This window comes from Thalassophryne amazonica, chromosome 16 (genome assembly GCF_902500255.1).
Source record: "Thalassophryne amazonica chromosome 16, fThaAma1.1, whole genome shotgun sequence".
Taxonomy (NCBI): domain Eukaryota; kingdom Metazoa; phylum Chordata; class Actinopteri; order Batrachoidiformes; family Batrachoididae; genus Thalassophryne; species Thalassophryne amazonica.
In genome coordinates, this window is record NC_047118.1 from 920,432 (window position 1) to 933,352 (window position 12,921).

The window sequence follows — 12,921 nt, forward strand, 5'->3', positions numbered from 1 at the left end:
TGTGTGTGCGTGTGTGTGTGTCTGTGTGCGTGCGTGCGTGAGAGAGAGAGTGTGTGTGTGTGTGTGTGCGTACGCGCAGACATGCCATGCAATTACTCAACACCGAAACATCACAAAAATCAAGATATTTAATTTGGCTACAGGTTGATCTCACACCCCTCCCACCTGATGTCAATGACATCACTGACTGCTTTTTCTGGGTCAACGCCTGAAAATAGACCTTCACACCAAGTTTACATGCTTTTCCAACACAAAACAATCAGTCCAAGACACAACCCTCCCGCGGAAAAACCGCTAGGCTACTGTGTCTGGGTCAAATCACTGACCCGAATCCTCCCGTCCCGCTGCTCTGCAGCCCCAATTAGGAAACAGATTCTGCTTCTTCATGTCAGATTTTGAAATAGTGTCCTTCTGGCAAACTATCTTCAAGCTCAAGAACTGTAAAATGATCAAAATTGAATTTTTTATGCATTAATACCAAGGGGGGGGGGAAGAAAAAATGCAATTCTATTTGATTTCTTTATTTTTTCTGCTGCATTTTGGGTTTCAAGTAGGAAATGTACAGAAGCCCTGAAATGCTCACATTGCCTGCTAGATGGCGACAAAATCTGCTCAAATGTGTGGTATGAGCTATGTGACCCAGGACTGGATGTATATTAACAAATTAAATGAAGATGACTGTACAAACCATATCTCAGGCTCACACTGTCTGCAGTGAAGCAGAAGTCAATATTAATGTGAGGATTCACTGCATTATTATGATTATTTTGATTTGTATTTTGCATATCATTCCAACTTTTTCTGACTCGGGGTTGTATGAGTCCAAACACATGACATCACTGAATTGTGTGTTTGATGCCTCTGTGGACCGCTGTGACCTTCACAGTTTGTCACGGTGTCCCACTCATGCTCCAGATGTTCGTGTGATGAAACACGGTCGTGTGTCATGGCTGCCCCCCCCATCCCCAAGTAATAAAGGGACATGATGAGGGAAGCTCAACACGCTTCACTCACTGCTGACTCTTCAGCCCCCCCCCCCCCCCCCCCCCCCCCCAACATGCACATGTGTTTTCTCACTGATGTGTGTTGTGAGAAAACTCATGCTGGCTGCTCTGTTCTGGATCTGTGATTTGGCATCATCGTTGAGTTATGGTCAGAATCTGTGGCAGAATGAGAGCCGCATGTGCTCATCGGTGCGCGCAGACATATCAGATGATGTGTTTTCTACAGCGTTGGTGGATCTGAGTGCATTTCTGTGGCACTTTGAGTTGTATGAGAAGGAAAAGAAAAGCACTCGTCTCACTCCCAGCATGAGATTGTGTGTGTGTGTGTGGGGGGGGATATCAGGGTAATAATAATAACGAAGGGAGGGAGAGAGCAAATGGGGGGGGGGGGGGGGGAGTGGTGGTGAGGGAAAGACACCAACCAGTAGAAAGAGAGAAGAATAGAGTGAGAGAGCACTCGGAGGGAAAGGAGGGAGGAGGGGATGAGATGGAGTGAGGGATGGAGCGAAGTGTTACTACAGAGCTGCTGCTGGAGGAGGAGGAGGAGGACCGGCGGGGAGCTGAGGATGATGCTCCATCCTTGGGCGTACAGCAGCACGCCGGGCGCCGTGTGATTTCAGCAGCAGCACAGAACCGATCGCATTTATTGTTGCAGCTGTAATTTTCTTCTGCCTTCTTTTCCTTTTTTTAAAAAACAAAAAGCCTGCAATTGTGTCCATCATCTGCCTGCTCCGTCTCCCTCATTCTTCTGCATCTGGCAGCCGCTGGACCCCCCCACCCCCCCTTTGTACTTCTGCTCCCTTTTCCAGTGGAGGGATTTCTGTCTTTCATCAGGGATTCAAGAACAGAGTAAGAATCTTTTTCTGATTTTCTCTCGACCCTCAAGGGAGGATGCGGGTGGTGGTGGTGGTGGGGGGGTGAGGGTATGAGGATGGGGTTACACAGCAAACGGAGCAATCCTGTTTTGCTTTTTTTTGGAGGTGTGGTCGTGAAGGCTTTGCATGTTGGCGTTTGCTGCATTGCCACATGGCTGCATGTGCACGCTGACATCACTGCCGTGAACCAACAGCAGCTGCACAAAGACGAACGCTGCCTCGTCCGCCACGGAACCCACCTGCAACATTACTGGGAGGAAGTAACGTTGTGTCCATGTCGCTACCACGTGGACACAAAATACTTCTGTTCTGGATCAACCAGCTCTCAACCTGCCAGCAACGTTTCAGTGATGTTCCGTGTTAGCAGGATGAAGAGCAAAAAAGAACAACAAGGAAACACTTTGTGAGGGTCTGCTGAGTGTCAAGGCCTGAGAACACAGTGACACGTGAGCTGCTCACTGGTCAGATGTTCTCGAGATGTTTTGCTGATGATCTGCTGCACAGAGCAGCGTTACAAAAAAAGCAGCAGGTTGAATCAGGGCTTTTCTATCCATGAATATAATTTTCTAGCTGCTGCACACTCAGGTCTCTGTCAGCAGCTCGCTCCTCATCATTATCTCTCCTCCTCACCTCTCCTCTCTGTAGCTGCCTTTGTATGGTTTGTTCAGGTGATGGCGGGTCACTGTGCGCACATAATTATGCACTATTTATTTGCAGAATGTTGCACAGAGTCGTGAGGGACTGTGGCAGCACTCAAACTCTTAATAATAATAATAATAATGATAACATGTTGATAGATGTTTTGCAGCAGGACCTGGATGGGCACATGTGGAGTTTTTGCTCCAAAAAGGTTTGTTCAGTGCAAACGGCGCCCACAAACACTGGCAGAGAGTTGCACGTGCTGTGGCAGAGTGGGTCAGTGGAGGCTGCATGCACTGGCGTCGTGTCAGCGTGCATTGATCGCACCTACTGCTGTGTTGGCGTGAAACACATGCATGAGTCACTTGTTGCCCACTGAGGAGTTCTGACTGATGTCAAGCAGCTACTACACACTGACTGACTGCAGCCAGCTCTCTGTGCCTCTGTGTCACTTTCACTGACATTCAGACAGAGTCTGGATTGATATCCGTTCTTCATCAGAGACATGTCCAGTCACGTACCGAAGGGACGATTTTGTTTAGTGGAACTGAAATGAAACAACAAGGATGTGCTTATAGTGAAGACTGTCTGCTTTAATTCAGGAGGTTAAACTAAAATATCACATTAACCATTCAGGAGTGACTGCAGTGGGCATGTCTCAAAACCTCAGTGTCCATGCTGGAAGGAGACTAGTGAGGGAAGCCACCAAGACCCAGACAGCTCCATTTTTGGCTTCTGTAGTTGTGGTTGAAGACACTGTGCACAGTGCAACTTTTGTCTGTTGCCTCACCAGAACATACAAATGTCCAACTGTAGTTTGCCAGAAGCCACACTGGAAACCTGAGCCTAGATTTGATGTGTTTGCTGTTTTACAGTCCGTCTCTACTCCACTCCAACATGAAGCTGTGAATGAGGATGCACCATTTCAAGTTTCTTCAGTCCCACACAAGGCGATAATTCTTTCAAAGCTGTCATGGGTGGCTTGGTGGCTTCCCTCACCTGACAAAGCAGCTCATCCCTCACTTCCCTGTCCTTGGCCAAGACCTCTAACGCTTCCTGCAGGATACAGAGTCGTTCCCAAGGCAGCTCGGAAATATAATCCCTCCAGCCTGTCCTGGGTCCTCCCCGCAACTTTCTCTCAGTTGGACACGACCAGAGGCGTCCTCACCAGATGCCTGAACCACATCAGCTGACCCTGTTTCATTATACATGATCCAGAGAGTAACGTACTTAATCCCCCCCCCCCCCCCCCCCAAAAAAACACCAAAATGAACAAAAAACCTCAAACAAAACACGAGCATCTTAAGAAAGAATGGAGTTGAGACACTGTGGAGACGTCAGAGTCCAGCTGTCCCCGTATCATTTAGGCAGAGAAACCTTGACACTGCTGGAGTCACGGGGATCTAAAACTGAGGCGAAAAGGGCAAATCTTTTCAAAATGACGCTCAGAATTGTGTGATTTGATGCATTGTGTCATTTTGGGGTTTTGCTGGTGATCTCGTGTGTTTCATGCAGAAATATTAAAAAGTCGTCCAGCGGCGAGCGGATGCTGAGCCAAACACACAGTGTCAGGGAGTCTGACCCACACGACCTTTAATGTAAGAAAGTGTAAAAACTGCTTTCTGTTTTTTTGTCTCATGTTTTTGATGTTTTTGTCACCAGATGTCAAAAAGTGATTGAAGATTCAGTTTTGATCCATTAAGATTTTTTTTCTCCACTCCACCATAATACTTTTTGGGTTTTGTTAGGTTCAGAATTGCAGCCATTTTTATCCGTTTTTATTTTTTTCTTCATGTAGACGTCACAGTAACGTTGCAGTGACGAGAGTCACAGACAGAAATGTCGGGATGTCAGTGGAAGACGTTGTTTGGGACATACTGCTGTGTTCTGCTGTCTCCTGGACGCACAAATGTCACTCAGTCTGTGGTCTCTGTCCAAAATGTGTCCAGGCCTCAGACAGTTCATCATCCTCTATGAGGTTAAAAAAAAACATAAAAATTGAGAGATAAAATACTGAATCCAGATGTTAATGTACTTCAACTTCAAAACATAAATTTGTTTTCAATCATTCTGGGGCAAAGAAAAAGGAGAAAAAGAAAAGAAATATCACTTAATAATATTCCATGAAAGACTGTGTGACATAACAATTCGTATATTTTAGACAATATACAAATTTCTGTTGTCAGCTTTATTTCAGCCTATATTTTGTTGCTAATGTTGCGCTTAACAAGTTAGGCTAAGCTAGGCACATTGTTTAGGCTAACTGGAGCTAACTATTTCCAACATTATTTCACAACTTAGTTTGTCCATCAACCTTTGGTGAAATTGGCATCTCAGGTCAACATTTAAAAGGCAGTTGTCACAATACTGAATAAAATAAAAATATTGGAAAAAGAAGAATCAAGTGGTGCTTGTAAATTTGTCTCCTCCATTCAAAGACGTGTGCGACGTTCAGAGGAAGACAGTAAGTGGACTTATTAACTAAAGGGATTGCAAGCAGAAAACAAAACATAAAAAATTAAGTAGTTACCATTATATTCAATAAATGTTTTTGTTCCCAGATGGGTACGTCACCGTGACGACCGTTTATTTCTATGGACACCTGCATTCAGTCCTACATAGTGCAAAGCTCCACCTTGCATTTTTTGTCCCCCTTTTTTTGTCTGGTTCAGAATTTGCCTCAAGTGTGTTGAAAAACGTTTGGATTTCAGAGAGATGAGAAACTAGCTTTGAAAAGCTAATGAGCTAGCTAACAAGCTAGCTCATTTGTTTCAGTTGCTTAATGTGGATGTTGAAAGAGTCTTTGGAGAAATTACAAGAAAAAAATTCGACGACTTCAACAATTTGTGGAATGTTAGTTATTTTTTGTTTTCTCCTTCTTGTTTTTGTCTCTATAGCGCTCCGTGTGCACATTACACACAACGAGATAATGAGAAGTAGACAAACGCGCCCTCTCCTGGCCAAGTGGTTTCTTTAAAGACATGCATTTCTTTGCATTGAACACTAGATGGCGCAGTCTGGAGAGGTGTAAATGTTTCTGTTTTTTGTTTTCATTACTTAAACAGGCTCAAAGTCTTATAATGTAGTGATTTAAAATATTGTGATCTTTGAGAAAAGAATTCACAGCGTAGCCGTGAGTAAGAAATGCGACTTTTAACTCGTCATTTCTTCAATCAAGCAGCACGTTGGCATCTTGATGGTCAACCTGGCAACAGCAGCCTGTTATTTCAAGGCCATTCTTTCACCGTCAGGGCAGCATGACATTGAATGTCTCACCGTTTGATTGGTCAGTCTTCAGGTTGGCGAGATTTGAATGTTTGTCTTTCTTTTTTAAATGGTGGAAAAAGCCGGTGGACGTTGGGTTGCTGTGATTGCCGTACAGTGTTGATTTCATGCTGTTGGACGTTGTGATCTTATTTGACATAGGACAGTCACAGTCCAGCAAACACGCACCTCAAAGTTCACGCTGGCAGGAAATAAAACATGAATTCATCATTGGGTGACAGTGTTAATGAGGACCACACTTTATGTCCATCGTGGACACAGAGGACACATCTGCACATCTCGCTTTTGAGATCAGTCCTCTTGGCACTTGGTTATGCCAACAAGTCCTGGCAAAGGTGCAATCTGGGCACAGCTGACTTGTTTAAAAAAAAAAATAAATTGAGGTAAATGTTGATTAATTTCCTTTAATTGGATGGTCCCAGTTCACTCAGCTACAAACGGGTGCACGTCTTGCCTGGGGAAGTAACCTGTGTTGGACTGGTGTCCCATCAAGGGGAAGTCCTTAGACTCTTATCTGTTGCATGCTACAGAATCTGGGCATAACCACGAGCACCAACAGTGTCCGCCTGTGTTTTTTAAGGCCTGTGGTTCCAGAAGTGCAAACCGTATTCATTTTCTTCACTGACGTTTCAGAAAATCCTGATCTAAAGCATTTTAAGGTTTGAACCAAAATAATCAGCTACAAGATGAATCATGACCATAAAAGAGTTGATTTGGATACAAATAAATAAAGGCAAAAGCATAAGACTGTGTACGTAATTACTCTTAAGCATGAAGGAACTACTCATCCCATAATGCATTGCAATCCAGAATCCATAGTTAATGACTTTCAAACTTCTTGATTTTTTCACTCTTCTTTTAATCCCCTTCATTATCGTACTATTTATGTTTATAACAGTACAGTTCGTAGTTTATGTTTTGTGTGTGTGTGTATATAGTAAAATATAGTAATCATCAGTATGGCTCAGGGCTTCGTTCCTGCCTGAACGCTGTCCACCAACACCAGAGTTTCGTTCATCTGACAGTGGCGACATCTGTCAGCTGATTTGTTACGCACTGCCAAGTTGTGCACTACTGCGGCAGATATGATTGTTTAGTGAGCAGTAAATAACAACCACCCAAGAAAAAAGATGCCAAAGCTTAAAAAACAACAAAAAAAGCATATGCATGCTACAAAACGTGCATACACCCAAAAACCTTGTGTATGTCCGTCTCCACGCCAACATTCAAATGTCTCAAAAGTGATGTGAGTGTGGAAATGTGCCGTGCGTCACGCAAAAATCCAGGCTGGCGTACGCACGTTTCTACAGCTGTTGTTCCTCTGCAGATACGTAGAGGTGATGCTGGGAACCGTTAATAAAACATGAAGTCATCAGAGTGATGTGCACATCAGAGACACACTGATGAACATTTAACACACCTACGTGTTTGCAGTTATATGGATCGATATAGAAACGCGCAGCATGATGTGTAAAATGGTGCTAACAGTGGCTGCGTTAGTGTTGTTAAAGGACCTTGTAACTAGTTCAATCTGACATGAGTGTGTATTCAGGGAATGCGAGGATTTACTTGCAAATGATGATAATTGGCTCATAAACCGATTTCGATTACCAAGGACACTGTTTCTGGAGTCGTGCACAGAACTGCGGCCGGCAGAGAGCGCAATATGGCGAGGAGCCAGTGGTTGTCTGTGTGCACACAGGTGCTGACCACTCTGGGCGTCCTGGCATCAGGGGCATTCCAGTGTGAGCTGGCTGATCAGTCAGGAGTGTGCCAGTCCACCTTGAGCCAAGCCACCAGCTGTGTGGAACACAATCATTTGAATCTCATCCAGGTACATCACATTCCAACATGACAGCACATTTTGCAGTGATAGCCGGTTTCCCAAATGTAATCAGAGCTGTTAACTGCACACATTTTGCTATAAGGGTGCCATCACATGATGAATTAGTTTTTGTTAACAGGAAACATTTTCATCCCATCAATGTTCAAATCATATATGGTGCATCAGGCTGCAGGCTGCACGGTGCACAATGGGGGCAGCTTGGTGGTTAAATAATTTATCCGTGTAATTGTTCCTAACGAAAACCAGTGCAGACACATTTGGGCATGTGCGCATTGAAACGTTTTTTTTTATTATTATTATTACTATGTTTTCTTTTTCTAGATGGTGGAACTAGAGATGAGCCTCTTTACAAGCCCCCGACTGTGTTCAGTATTTATCAGTAAATGCGTGTGTCATGTTAATGTCACACACTGTCAGCCGCCGTGCACCTAATACACTCAACAAAAATAGAAACACAACACTTTTGGTTTTGCTCCCATTTTGTACGAGATTAATTCAAAGATCTAAAACTTTTTCCACATACACAATATCACCATTTCCCTCAAATATTGTTCACAAACCAGTCTAAATCTGTGATAGTGAGCACTTCTCCTTTGCTGAGATAATCCATCCCACCTCACAGGTGTGCCATATCAAGACGCTGATTAGACACCATGATTAGTGCACAGGTGTGCCTTAGACTGCCCACAATAAAAGGTCACTCTGAAAGGTGCAGTTTTATCACACAGCACAATGCCACAGATGTCACAAGATTTGAGGGAGCGTGCAGTTGGCATGCTGACAGCAGGAATGTCAACCAGAGCTGTTGCTCGTGTATTGAATGTTCATTTCTCTACCATAAGCCGTCTCCAAAGGCGTTTCAGAGAATTTGGCAGTACATCCAACCAGCCTCACAACCGCAGACCACGTGTAACCACACCAGCCCAGGACCTCCACATCCAGCATGTTCACCTCCAAGATCGTCTGAGACCAGCCACTGGGACAGCTGCTGAAACAATCGGTTTGCATAACCAAAGAATTTCTGCACAAACTGTCAGAAACCGTCTCAGGGAAGCTCATCTGCATACTCGTCGTCCTCATCGGGGTCTCGACCTGACTCCAGTTCGTCGTCGTAACCGACTTGAGTGGGCAAATGCTCACATTTGCTGGTGTTTGGCACGTTGGAGAGGTGTTCTCTTCACGGATGAATCCCGGTTCACACTGTCCAGGGCAGATGGCAGACAGCGTGTGTGGCGTCGTGTGGGTGAGCGGTTTTCTGATGTCAATGTTGTGGATCGAGTGGCCCATGGTGGCGGTGGGGTTATGGTATGGGCAGGCGTCTGTTATGGACGAAGAACACAGGTGCATTTTATTGATGGCATTTTGAATGCACAGAGATACCGTGACGAGATCCTGAGGCCCATTGTTGTGCCACATCCAAGAACATCACCTCATGTTGCAGCAGGATAATGCACGGCCCCATGTTGCAAGGATCTGTACACAATTCTTGGAAGCTGAAAATGTCCCAGTTCTTGCATGGCCGGCATACTCACCGGACATGTCACCCATTGAGCATGTTTGGGATGCTCTGGACCGGCGTATACAACAGCGTGTACCAGTTCCTGCCAATATCCAGCAACTTCGCACAGCCATTGAAGAGGAGTGGACCAACATTCCACAGGCCACAATTGACAACCTGATCAACTCTATGCAAAGGAGATGTGTTGCACTGCATAAGGCAAATATTGGTCACACCAGATACTGACTGGTATCCCCCCCCAATAAAACAAAACTGCACCTTTCAGAGTGGCCTTTTATTGTGGGCAGTCTAAGGCACACCTGTGCACTAATCATGGTGTCTAATCAGCATCTTGATATGGCACACCTGTGAGGTGGGATGGATTATCTCAGCAAAGGAGAAGTGCTCACTATCACAGATTTAGACTGGTTTGTGAACAATATTTGAGGGAAATGGTGATATTGTGTATGTGGAAAAAGTTTTAGATCTTTGAGTTCATCTCATACAAAATGGGAGCAAAACCAAAAGTGTTGCGTTCATATTTTTGTTGAGTATATCTTTTTACTTCAGTGTGTGTGCAGCTCAGTTCAGCATTTACACACACAAACGTACTTATTTAATTTTCATTTTACATGACAGCGAACTGAGAGACGGCGATCAAACCACAGCTTTTGTTGTTTTTGCACGTTGTCTTTGAAAGTTCTTTAATTTTTACACTTAGACTATTTGAATACATTTGCATATTCAGGTAGAGGCGTGGCCAGGGAGGAGTTTAGCACAAGTGATCTATTCCACGTTCAGTGGGATGTACAAACTGAACATGCGTGGATTCATGCCTGTGCACACTTTGATACATCTGAATATATTTGTGCTTACGCCTGATTCAGGGTTTTGGTGAACGTCAACTTTTAGTGGAAAGTCAACGAAAGTCTTTGTACTTGAGGCTGCTGATTACTTCAGCAGTTTTCCCCATCTCATATTAACTGAGTGCGTCATAACTAGCCGCTAAACAACTGGTTATCCTGTGGTTTGTGGGGTTGAAAGAAACATTTACTTGGGAACAGTGATGCCCGCTAATCATGTTGCCTTCAAAACCCTCAGAGGTTTGGAGATTAGGTCCTCAAGTTTGGGGAAAATTGCCTTGAACGCTACGTCGAGCTGGAATTCACTTGGAAACACGTCAGGAAATTGAGCAACCTGAAGTCGCTGAGTTAGCATTACAACCACGCTACTGGCGTCAGGGCCTATATAGGATTGTTTTCCACAGGACATGGGATGACGGGCTTGGACTGGTTGGACAGGTGCTGATTTCTTGACTTCTTGCCCTTGTCCTATTATCAGAACCTTTACACACCTGATAATATTTTCAGTCTCTCTCTGGGGACAGTATATTTGCCTAAAAGAAGATTAAACTTCTTTTCAGTATTTGCTATGGTGCTTGAGGGGATGTAGTTCATAACTCCAGATTTAGCCATCATCTTTTTTTTCTGTCTTTTTCCCATCTCTCATTCTTTCTTGCCGGTGGTAATCGCCTGATCTGGGACAGATAGGCCTCCCCTGCGTGATGTCCTACTTCAGCATTGTCCTCTGTCTTGTTTCTAATCGCTTCCTCGTCTGTCATTTACATCCACCTTTCTCTGACGGAGTTGCACCGCCTCTCTCACTGTTAGTCATTTCAGCATTTTCAGTGTTCATCGTGCCGGAGTGATGGTCCTGTCTGCCGTTAATTCACTGCGAGGGCGTCTCAGAGAGACAGAGACGGCGGTGATATGAACTTGACATCTTTGTTCACCTGGTGCGATACAGAAAATTGATGCTTGTCTGCCTTCACACAGCTGGTATGCTTTGGTTTGGAGAGAGGTGACAATGAGGGTTGGGAGTGTTTTCACATGACTGGTGTTAGATAAATAGAAAAGTGCTTATCAGCGTCACTAACCTTCAAGCTTCTCATCTTCAGCACTCACAGTTTTAATGATCTTGGCACTGCTGCCTGACATATGAGGCTGAATCCAATCTACATATCTGCTCAGATTATCCACATGAAAAAGTCAAAGTAAAACACATATATATCCATCCATCCATTTTCTATACCTGATTACTCCAATAATATATATATATATATATATATATATATATATATATATATATATATATAATTAGGGGTGGGCAAACATAAAAAATCTTAATCGCATTAACTCAATGACTTTCTGTGATTAATCATGATTAATCGCATAGTATATGTGAAACCCAGAAATGAACTCAAAAGCCGCTTAAAAGCAGTTTTATTTGAAAATGTAAATGAACATTGCATAAATTTGAAAATGTAAATTTCAACTGAATCACACTAATGAAATCAAATATAAAACCACTGGCAGGTCATTTGTTATCCTGTTTCATATCAAAATAACAATATTCATGTCCATGACTAAATGTACTAAAACAAATACATCACAATTGTACACATACCACAATTTGATATGTGTACAATTGTGATGTATTTGTTTTAGTATATTTAGATTTTGTTGTGATTTGGCACTTTATAAGCCGATTAAATTGAATTGAAATTGAACATTTTATTGAGTCTTAAAGTAAATAAATATGAATTTGGTCACTGGATCCTTAAACTTTGTACATAATGAACTCTACATGGTGAATCCTTGATCTCTGGACATAAATAGGAATAAACAAAATCTGTAGTTTTTGTCAAAAGCATTTCCTTTCAGACATTATTGGCATGAATGTCTTTCCATATATGAGCTGAGCTAATTGTAATGTAATTTGAAAAGAATGTAATGATGTAATTTGAAAAGAAAATACAGCACGTTTCATTTTGGGAGGAAAAAAAACGTTTTAGTCGATTGTAGTTTCTTGTCTGTATTACATTTGGAAAGAGGTGTCATTTTATTTAAAGCGGCGATTCATTTTGAAGTTATTAATTCCGACCGGACAGCGTTTCGAGCTGTGTGAACGGAACGGAGGACGATTCTCGTTTCTTTACAGCTGCAGAAATAGTTTATTACAGACCAAACCCTGAATATCCGACTTTATTTGTACGTCTGTATGACTCTGAAACTCGGAAAAATGCATATAATTTACGTACTATAGGTTGACATGAAAACCACCGAAAAGCTGTGTTCATCGCGGGGACACGTTCGGCTATTCGAGATTATTCAAGATTTTTTTTTTTTTTTTTTTTTTTACCGATGACGAACGATGCATAAAAAAAATTTGACCGATGCAGCTGCATCGGTCCAAACCGGTCTGGATCCGGGCCTGATCCTGTAGAACTTTCACTTCCTGTTCCGGAGCACAGCGGTGTTTTTCTGTATCTGTTAGCTGTTTAATCTGCGCAGTTAGATTGATCTAGTTATCTAGATTACGATTTGTTTCCCAGTGTAATCTTTACGTGCCTTAACTAAAGCACTCATTCTGCTGAATCACCTCTAAATTATTTACACATTATTCACTTTGCGTGTTTTTAGGAATCCGCTAGCTTAGCGTAGCTACTAGCTCTTAGCCGATTTAGCATGGCGGCTTCTCCTGTCTCTCCCGCACTTTTCTGCTCTGGGTGTGAAATGTTTAGTTATTCCTCGGCCTCCTTTAGCAGTAATGGTACTTGTAATAAGTGTAGCTTATTCGTAGCTTTGGAGGCCAGGCTGGGCGAATTGGAGACTCGGCTCCGCACCGTGGAAAATTCTACAGCTAGCCAGGCCCCTGTAGTCGGTGCGGACCAAGGTAGCTTAGCCGCCGTTAGTTCCCCCCTGGCAGATCCCG

At 43.3% G+C, this 12,921-nt stretch overlaps 1 protein-coding gene across 1 annotated transcript in view; it reads left to right on the forward strand.

The window, feature by feature from the left end:
* The first annotated feature begins 1,760 nt into the window (after positions 1-1,760).
* The window catches only part of shank1 (SH3 and multiple ankyrin repeat domains 1), a 276,665-nt gene continuing 265,504 nt past the window's right edge, over positions 1,761-12,921 (forward strand). The window contains exon 1 of the mRNA XM_034189594.1: positions 1,761-1,853. The gene's annotated coding sequence lies outside the window, so the exon portion shown is untranslated. The remainder of the gene's footprint in view (positions 1,854-12,921) is intronic.